Here is an 11,101-nt window from a genome sequence, read left to right as displayed (position 1 = left end):
ATATAATATGATCATATTCCTCTTCAAGATTATCTGCAAGTGAGGGAGATCTGTTCATATTTGTTCAGTTCATTCTCATAGATTTTTTAAAAAGAAACTGTATCATGACACAGTAAATAAACTATGAGATATTGAATCCACGATACAACAATTTAAATAAGCATTGAAAAACTTTTTCGTATTCCATTCCAGTCCACATTCCGTTGGAATAAAAAACCATTCGCATTCCCCACCATTCCAAAACCCAAATTACGTTCCAATGATAGCGTGAATGCACTCGCAAGAAATGAGAACCAAAAAACAATTAATCGTTAATGTGGAATGGTTAGATTGTTGTAATCCAAATTAATAGTTGGATATTATATTAATACTATTTGTTGGTTGGTTAGTAGATAAACTATAACATGTTAATTCACAATTTGATTTAAAGATAGATTCCTCTAATTTTAAGATAGAAACTACTTACAATAGTATTTACAATAGGAGAAAAAATGAAAATGTGTATTAAGGTTAGATTTTAAAGACTACAATATATTATATATAATTAATAGATATATACATTATATAGTATATAATATATGTAGAAAAAGTTCAACTTTAATTTTAAAATATGAACGATTTTATAAGAAATTAAAATCTTGATATATTAGAATATATATATATCGAATGTACTATATAATGTATATATAACTAGTAGCTAAGGATAGGGATATGATTATTTTATAAGGCTTATTAATCGAGTTGAAATGGTTTGTTCAAGTATGCTCCAGTGCCTAATTAGAAAGGTAATATTTTATGATTAGCATTTAATTTGATATGATGTTTAATTAGCCTTAAGTTTAAAGTTTACTTGAATGTTGTTTGGGACAAGGTTCATTTTAGTTTAGTGTTCCTATTAGGGTTCCATTTGGTGTAGATTAAGAGTAAATTAAATTTGTTATTAGGGTTTGGTTTTTTCTTTTTTTCTTTTATTGATTAAGTTAGACTCCATGAATTTACATTTAGCATTCAATTTTGTTTAGTCTTAAATTCCAATATTGTTTAAGATGACATTTATTTTTATTTAATGTTGATGTAGGTTTAGTAACAAGGTTAAAATATGTTTAGGGTTACCTTTTAATATGGTTTAGGGTTTACTATTTATTATGTAAAAGTCCAAGGGTTCAATTTGATATAGATATATAATCAATACTTAATTTTATACAAGTTTATATATAAAATCTCCTCTTCCCTCTCTGCCTTTCGTGTCCTCCATTTCAAGATCCCATATCTTTATTTCCCTCTCTAGCCCCCTATCAATTTCTCTACATTGACCTCATCATCTCATTATCTTCCCATAAATTTATATCTCTCTCGAGTGCACTCATGTCATGTATCTTTGTCTCTCCCTTATTTAGGACCACTATCTCCATCTTCCCCCCTATATGTATTAATATACTTATCTTTTTTTTGTTTCACTATATATTTCACCCTCTCCCTCTCTATACATGTACTTGTATGTCCCTACCACTTATTTTATTATCTAAATGGATATGTATCTTTTCCATCTATTTGAATATTTATATCTCTCTATCTCTCTCTTTCCATATTTATCATTTATCATTTTCTCCATCTCTCTATTTATTCCTTTCTATCGTATATATACACATTTTATGCTTCTCTCTCCCTATACATATCCTCCTTCCTATTTATCTATTAGTTGCTCTCTCTCTCTCTCTCTCTATATATATATATATATATATATATTTGTGATTTACTATCCATTATTGAAAGGGTTAAGGGATAAATTTTGTGTACTTATATAATTAGGGTTTAATTTGATTTAGGTTTATATGCACACATTCTTTTGCACATCTACCTATCTCTCTCCCTTTTTCATCCTTCATTTGCATATCCCATATCATTTTATGAGCCTCACTATTCCCCTACCCATCTCTACATATTAAACTCATTATCTCATTCTCTTCACATATATTTTTGTCTCTGTCAAGTTATCTTTCTTCATATATTTGTCTCTTCCTCATTTAACCTCACTCTCTCTATCTAACCTTCTATATATATCTAATATACTTATCTTCATTTATTTCACTATCTTTTTATCCATCTCCATCTATCTTTGTTCCTATGTATACTTATATGTCTCTATCACTCTATCTCTATATCTCTTCCTCTTTGATTTGAATATTTACATCTCTCTATCTCTATGGATCTCTGTATATTTTTTTCTTTTGATCTTCTTCATCCCTATATTTATTTATCTCTATCATACAAAAATATACACATTCCATGTTTCTCTCCCTATATATATCCTCCTCTCCTAGATCTACCTATTAGTTATTTCCATCAATTTCTTTATGAGTTTTTTTCTATTGAAATTATATAAAGTCTCTAGAGCTCTTTTTCCCAAGTGGTAATAATGCAAAAAAACACTAACAACACAGAAGTTATGATTTTCTCTTTAAAAAAGGAAGAAACAATAGTTCAAGAATTCATCTTTATGGAAGCTCATTTGTGATACAAATGACTATGAATTGATTTCCAATAAAAACTTAGTTGGGAGACTTGTATAATTAGGAGAATACAAGATAGATGGAGAGATCCATTCTTGTTTCAGTAAAGGTGTAAGAAAGTGGAGCTATGAATTAAAAAATCAAGAAAAATATTTTTGGTTTGATGTTTGTATCGGTTGTCCTCTATGGTTATGCGATTTGGGGTAAGAGAATGAAATACCATGAGTGGAGGAAAGTAGAAATAATTCAAAAACCTTTAATCACTAGTTCTCTTGAAGTCAAACCAATGGTCTCATACATATCCTTTTTTCTAAGCTGCAAATATTTCCAATGGTAGTATTATCAGTAATTCATTTTCTAAGATACCTAAAGAAAATGGAAAACATGGATGAGAATCCCTCGCCCAAAATGGTTGTTGAAGAAGAATTACACCATGGGAAAATGACTTGAATGAAAAAAAAAAAAGTGGATGAACAAGGGAAAATCAATTTTCATGATTTCCTTAATACTATTAATGAAAACGGGAAAAAGTTAATGTTAGAAAAAAAACCATGACTACTATGAGGACTAAATAAAATTTTATATAAAAAAATACAATGTATCAAAGAGTTCAACCTCATGTTATAGCACAATGAAAAAACTTATCTTAGAGTTAAAATTTTGAGAAAGGTTAAAATTATATTTACATACTTGAGGATTGAATCTCATCATTTTATATGTGAAATAAGTGGATGGATAATCCCCAATGAAGAGTGGGGAGAAAGAACTTGCACTTTCTGCTATAAAAGGGTGGTTGAAATGGAACACTACTTCATCTTTGAATGCTCAACATATGAAGACGTTCATCCAAAGGTATTTTGATATTGGTTCATTTTAATGAGTTATTTTAGAAGGCAATGATTCATTAAATAGAAAATTTTCTAGTAAAGATTCATAATAGAAGAGTTTGCATCAAGAGGAACATGAATATGTGTCAATTTTTTGATTCCTTGATCCCTTAAGTTTCTTGGTCTTGTGGACATCATTAGAACTCCATTCTTTTATTATTCACTAGATTTTTTTTCCATCTAATTTATTATGGCAGCTACAATGGTTATTCTATAAATGTTATTTGTTCTTCTCCTTTATCCAAATATATTGTATACCCAAAAAAGCTACCAAATGCAATTGACAAAAAAAAAAAATAGTAGAAAGGAAGAGTAAATATTTTCCAAATCTATTATCAAAGAAGGGGAACAACTCTATTTACTATTAATGTCAAGTTACTCTAGATTTATGTAGTGGAGTTGTGTTGAGCTACACATTGAACCTCTTTGAGAACTTGGAATTAATTCCAAGTTGAGAGGCTACTCTAACAAATCCATGTGTTTTAACAATAATAAGATGAAATGCATAACATATTGAGAGCTTAAACATTATAGATGCAAATAATTTTTTAAAAATTAATTCTTTCTTGAATTTAATTTTATAGTGTTGAAAGAAGTTAAAGAAACATATCTAATATGGCTTCTATACCAAATTATAGGTTTGAGTAATTTGTTTTAAAATAAAAAAATTCATTAAATGTTGTTTTTCAAATTTTGATTGCATATGTTTCCATGTCCAAAATCCAAATATATAACCTCCTAAGTTCATCATTGGATTAAACATGAAATGATTTTTTTGATTTCTTCTTAAATCTTGATAATGAAACCTTGTTGGGCTTCAACTCCACCACAACACTTCAAAGGAAGTTAAAAAAACTAATGTCCCTTTTATATATTAATTTTAAGTTACACACAAAAATAGGGTCATAGAAGGTTTGAGACACTAAAATAGTGCCTAATGAACAAGAATTTATATAGGGGTGTAGTTTGCAATGCTAAACACACTTAGATCATGGTTTTAGTCCATGGAATTAGAAAGTTTACAGTTTCTTGCATTAAGTTTCGCTATATATTAGAGCTTGAAGTAGGAAGAACACAATATTTTTCCAAGTTGTAGAAGTAATGAATTGCTACAAAGGTTCTTAAAGAAAAGTTGTAATGATGTAACTCCATTGAAAAATTATTTGGATTTTCATCTCTTGTTTGGTTCTTTGCATTTTAATTAATGATTTATCACTAAATCATGCACTAGGATGCTTTGAGTTTGTAACATTATTTGATTTATAAGATGTATCATGTTTCTATGATTGTTTTATTTTAATATCACTTTGGTTTTAGATCAAACTTTCTATTTATTATTGGTCTAGTATGATTCTTGAGGAGAGAGCCTGCACAGGTAACACAATCAGATTGAGGTTGTGGGTAGTTTCCCATGGTCTTGGGTTTGAAATTGATTTCAAGTTAAAGAGGTGGGATGACTAATGCATGAAGGATCTTTCCCTAGTCTCACCCTTTCTTGCACATGTTGTAGGCCGCTAGACAAGGTCACATGGATGCCTCATAAAAAAAGATTCTTGAGGAGTGATCTTGAAATATATTTGAAATATCAATACAAAATACTATAGTGAACTGTTTAGATGCATGATACTATGTCCTCCCTAGTACATTTTGACTCTTTTTTGACAAAAATTGGTCAAATTTATGACTCATGTTGGTCAAATTTTTGACAAACTATTTTGTCACTATTTTTGTCATAAAAAATTCAACCAATTTTTGCTTTGGTCAAAATTTTGACCAAATTGACAATGATTGTTGTATGTTATAGTGATATATCCTCCTTTTCGATCACCAAAAACACTCATTTCCATTACTTATAGTGATATGTCCTCCTTTTTGATAGAAGAGATCACTATATGTTATAGCGATATCTCCTCTTTTTTTATCACTGCAAACACTCATCATGATGACTTAGAGCAATATCTCCTCCTTTTTAGTAGAAGAGATCATTATATCTTATAGTGATATCTCCTCCTTTCCAATCACCAAAAACACTCATTTTCATTACTTATAGTGATATCTCCTCCTTTTGGACAGAAGAGATCACTATATGTTATAGTGATATCTCCTCCTTTTTGATCATCAAAAATACTCATCGCCATGACTTATAGCAATATGTCCTCCTTTTCAATAAAAGAGATCAGTATATGTTATAGCGATATCTCCTCCTTTTCAATCACTAAAAACACTCATCATATGACTTATAGCATTACAACATCTCTATCACTCATTACTATAATGATTATATTTTTTTTCCATTTTTCGATGATTGCTATATGTTATAGCAATAAGCTTCCTTTATCACTCATCCTATATTATTTTTGTAGTTTCTTCGCACATAAATAAAGGGGATCACTATATTTCATAGTGATATGCTTTCCTCATCGATAAAATTTCCTTATTGCTATAATCCATAGCGATCCATCTTATAACCATACTTCTTTATCATTATAACACATAGTGATATACGTCTCTTCATTGCTTATCACTATGTCATGTTTACACTAAATGTGACACACGATCCTTTTGACCTATCACTATAATATATACTGACCTATACTACTTTTTCATCAAACCACATAGCAATACACATCACTTCATCGCTTATCACTATGTCATGTTTACTCAAAATGTGACGCACGATCATGTATTTTCTATCGTTGATTGCCACAATACAATCTTCCCCTTTTAGATCACCAAAAAAACTTATCACTGAGACATATAATGATATAATATCTCTATTTTTCATTGCCAAGATGACTATATTTCATTTCTGCTAGTGGATATTTGCTAGGTGTTATAGCAATATATCTTCCTTATTGCTCATTGCTATGTCAATTTTATGCTTTCGCTGTATAATGATAGAAGAGATCACTACATGTCATACCAATATACCATCCAAGTTTTCTTATGACCATGACATCATTGCTATAGTGTATATCAATTCATTAAGCTTTATCACTATAGCTATAGTAATATATGAGAAAAGTATAAGGCAATGGTTACGATGACAAAAATTTTTGAGGCTTGACATGAGATGTATAAAATAGATTAACATATGAGTTTTAGAGAATGCTTATAAAATGACTATTACCTTGAAACCAACTAAGAAAATGTTGCAACAAACATCAACAGACTTGGTTGTAGCCAATATTGGCAGGAAGGCAATGATCATGAAGTTCTATGTATGTCTGAGTGTGTTTTTATGTGGCTTTCCATATTTTATAGTTCCCCTTTGCAATTGCACTATCCTGTGATGGGGAGAGATTATAAGTGGCACTTGCTTATAAAATTTGAAGTGAAATATGGAGGTGATGGAATGAAGTATTTTTCAATGGATGAAATTCAGTGGATTCCATTTCAACCTAACAAACATGCAGTAACAAAGTTGCATGCAAACATTCCACTACACAAACTTGACACATTTATCGTAGGGGAATCAAAGCAGGATGATACACAATGTGGTTTCATCCATGTGACTCATAGGGAAAAAAACCATGCAAACTACAAGGAAGGCAATGTAAAATTGCATTCTAGGTGATTAGAGATGCAATTCCTGACAATGATTGCATTATTGATGAAACTAGATCAAGATACTACTTTGTGAAGAGCCAAACTAGGATTCCTTATCATAATTGCCTCAAACATCTACTAGACACTATATTTGTTGTGCACCTAAAAACTATGTTCTACTTATCCTTTTCTTGAAACCTTCATACTTATCCTACAAAATATTATTTAAAATATTAAGGAGGCATGATGATTTAATAACATAGGAACTATTGATTTCTATATTTTAATCGCATCATCATCACCTTCGTATCTTGTCATTCTCAGACAAAATCAAGATCAAATGACTTATTTTCTTTGGAGAAATACATAAAGGGTGCTCTCTTCTTTATTTTGAACTTTCTACAGAATGGTACCCATTTTTTGGCAAAGCTTAAAGTTTCTACAAGAGAGTAGAAAGTGATGGGAGATGCACCATCATCTAAGATATAACAAGAAAATCTTTCTACTGGGTAATCAAGTGCAAGAACAGAAAGAGTTGTATTGGTAGTTATCAATGTGGGCTTCTTGAATGAATCTATTGTAGTGATGAAAACATCCACAATAGGAAGCTTGGAAATAGATTCTCCACTATATCTACAAGATAAAAATGAAAATCTAGGTACATTATATTGTAGAATTCATTGGTTTTTCCAGATTTAGCAAATTTTCATTAAAAAATTTGCAAGAGGTAAATATGGGGTTGCTACAATAGGTTTTATTTTGAGTTCTAGTTTTCTTTTGGAAACTACTTAGACTATCTTAAAGAAGGAAAGCTAGGAAGTTATAGATAGAATTCTAATCCACTTAAGCATTTGGAAAGAGAGTAGTATACCTATAGTCAAGGAATTTTTTTGGATGTTGTAGATATAAAATTAAATGTGGAGTTTGAGAAGGATGAAATGGAATAATTGGTAGGGATAGGGTTGTGGTGCTCCCATCCAGATCTAGTTGCAAGACCCAAAATGAGGTAAGTGGTAAAGTTGTTGAAACTTCACTTGGTTTTGAGAATACTTTAATATTCTCTACTTAACAAGGCTAACCACGTGAAGGTGGAAGATCATATAGCCTCACCCCCTCCCCCTAAAATCAATATAAATTCCCCATTAACATATAATTACTTACTTCATTCATTCATTCATCCATTTATGAGCTATAACATTCAGCAATACAATCACATAACATTCATTAATATGATATAAAATATAGTAATACATAATAATAATCCAAACTTCATTAACAAATAACAACATTCATTAACATGAAATAAAAATCAATATTAATATGCAAAATTCATAGATAATTACTTAAAACAACGTTCTTTCATTATCCAACAAAGTTTATCAAACAAGATTTATCAAAGAGTATTTTTTAAAGATCATTTCTTCCTTTTGTTTTTCTTAGCTTTCTTAAGGTAAAGGATGATAGGAGCATCAATATCTTCCTCATTATCCTCCTCTCATGGCACATGTAATGTTAAATTTTGATGCCTCCTCCTATTTTGAAGAGCACGAGGCTACTGCACTAAAGGGGGCTCTATTGAAATGACAAGTAAATGGGTTAAATTGGCATACTCTTTTTCTTTTTTTCGTTGTTGAAAATATTTCATTACCTAGTAGAACATAACATGCATTTTTCTTACAATGCCACATCATATAAAATAACATTTTTGATCTGCCACCACCTCAACATGCTGAGCACTTTGTACACGCTTCACTCATTCACCATGATGTTCAACATGCTCTAAAATATTCAAAAAAAGGTTACATGTCAAATTGTAATTCAAGATGTTAAATTCTATTCATAATTTCATAATTGATTTCCAATTGCAAATTAATATCTCAACCACTATGATGCACATCATGACCTTCATCATGCACTAGTTCTATGATAGGATTTAAAGGCTATAGTGTTATGTGCATTGTTATATGCAACCAATTTATGTTGGAAACTAACACCAAAAAAGAAATTTCTCAACTATTCAATTTGATTTACTTTTCATTTGACCAATTTAATTGTGTCTCATTCGGTGCACTAGATTCTTTATGGCTTTCAGATTCTTGGCGTAGGTGTACAACCATGACTTTATAGCCTTCTTTCAAGGAAATTTTTTTATCTTCATCCATGGGCTCTACATTGAATTTTGTGCCCTATATTTTTTGTTTAATATCATCAGTTTTGCATGTATGATTTGATTAAAATTTTTTTTTGCAACATTATGTAAAAAAAATTTATATGAAATTCCATTGTTGCTACTTACAAGTTGAGAGTGAAGATTCATATAGCCACCAAAGCTAAGTTTGTGTTGGCCAACCTTTTGTAGTCTCTCTTTTTTAGCTTTTGATGTGTCCTAGAATCTATGAAAAGTTTGAAATATGTTAGATTATATATTTACAAAGATGACTAATTAGTGCATTATTAGATTCTACTTAATACTATTATGACATACATTCTTTTTCCCTTTTTTGATTCAATTCCTTTACCGTGTAGCCTTTTCTCTTTTGCATCTTCTATTATTTCATTCCACTCCATTGTTGGAACCATAGGAGGATGCTCATACTTTGGGTTGTCCTTCAGATCCCTTCTATATTGGTCCCTCATAGTCTTTATATGTTTGGATGCTCTTTTGAGAAGTAGGGCACTATCAAAAATGCTTTTTCCAAAGAGGTTCTCAAAAGATGTAATGGGATAATTTTTTAATTTAGGACTTTGTTCATTCCACTTTTTTTAAAAAAAATTGTTAGATCAATAAATTTAATATAGTACAATAAATGGAAGAAAATAAAAATATTAGAGCAATGATATGAAACTACGTACCTTGACATATGGTGGGTCCAAATAACTTCAATGTCATTTCAAAAAGACAATCATAGAAAACATCATTTCCTACAAAAAAACCATTGGATTATAATTCCAAAATGAGTTATGTATAAGTAAACTACTATTACACTGTAAATAATAACAATTTTAAAGCACCTAGAAGCTTTGGTAATTTTAATGGAAACATATTTTTTTTTTTTAGCAACAATGTCCCTACAAATGAACTAGTACTAGTCATATAGGCTGCTCCAAGAAATGGTCCAACTTCACTAGTAGTGGTCTCTATTGTTCTATCGACTATAGGTGAGTCAATTAGTGCACAAATAGGTCCATGAGTATAAAATCAACCCAAAAATAATAATAATGCATGATTAGCACATAAAAAAATATAGCAAAACAAGGTTTTACCAGTTGTACTTGGTATACTCAAAGATGCATGCAAGCTCCTTGTTGCCAAAAATGTCATCGACAATATTGGAGTGGCGACTAAAGGAGGTGTCTGTACTTCATCATGAGCTAAAGAATACATTATTAGCAAAGAGATTTGCAATGGATAAAGATCAAATGGGATACTAGCTAGAAGCATCAAAAAATCAAAGTTAAGTGTTATAATTTTGATGAAATCAAACAATGTTGCACTAGTAGGGTCACAATCTTCTGTTATTGTTCATATTGTTTCACATGTAGCTAGTGAACTTCATGTACTAATTATTCCATTTGGAGCAATATATCCAACTCTCTCATCATATCAATATGGAATGATTGGTTTCTATGAGAGAAATGGATAGCTTCTTTTTATGGTTGCATATACAGATGATATGTATGGAATGATGGCAGTTGCAGCTGTGACTGGTTTCTATGGCTAGAAAGATATTTGGGTTGCATATAAAGATGATGATTAGGGGAGAAATGGAGTAGCTTCTTTGAATTATGCGCTAGAAGATGTTAATGCTAAGATTGTTAACAAATAACCTTTCCTCCTAGAGTCAGTAAAAATGATATTGGAAGTTTTTTGGTGCAATTAGCTTTGATGGAAAAGGGTATTTGTTGTGCATATGAATCCAGACATAGGTATTGATCTATTCTCTGAGGTATTGTAGCTTGGAATGTTCAACAATAACTATTTCTAGATAGCCACATATTGGCTCTCTTCCCTTTTGGACTTTGATGGACTTGACTATGAAACCATGAATTCACTCCAAGGAGTCCTTGCTATATGCAGACATATTCCAATTTCACATCAAGATCATGCTTTTAGAGTTTAAGGTGGAACAACATTTACAAAACTAAGATAATTGA

This window comes from Cupressus sempervirens, chromosome 11 (assembly GCF_028749045.1).
Source record: "Cupressus sempervirens isolate cs-2001-9-10 chromosome 11, ASM2874904v1, whole genome shotgun sequence".
NCBI classification, from domain to species: domain Eukaryota; kingdom Viridiplantae; phylum Streptophyta; class Pinopsida; order Cupressales; family Cupressaceae; genus Cupressus; species Cupressus sempervirens.
This window is presented reverse-complemented; position numbering follows the sequence as displayed.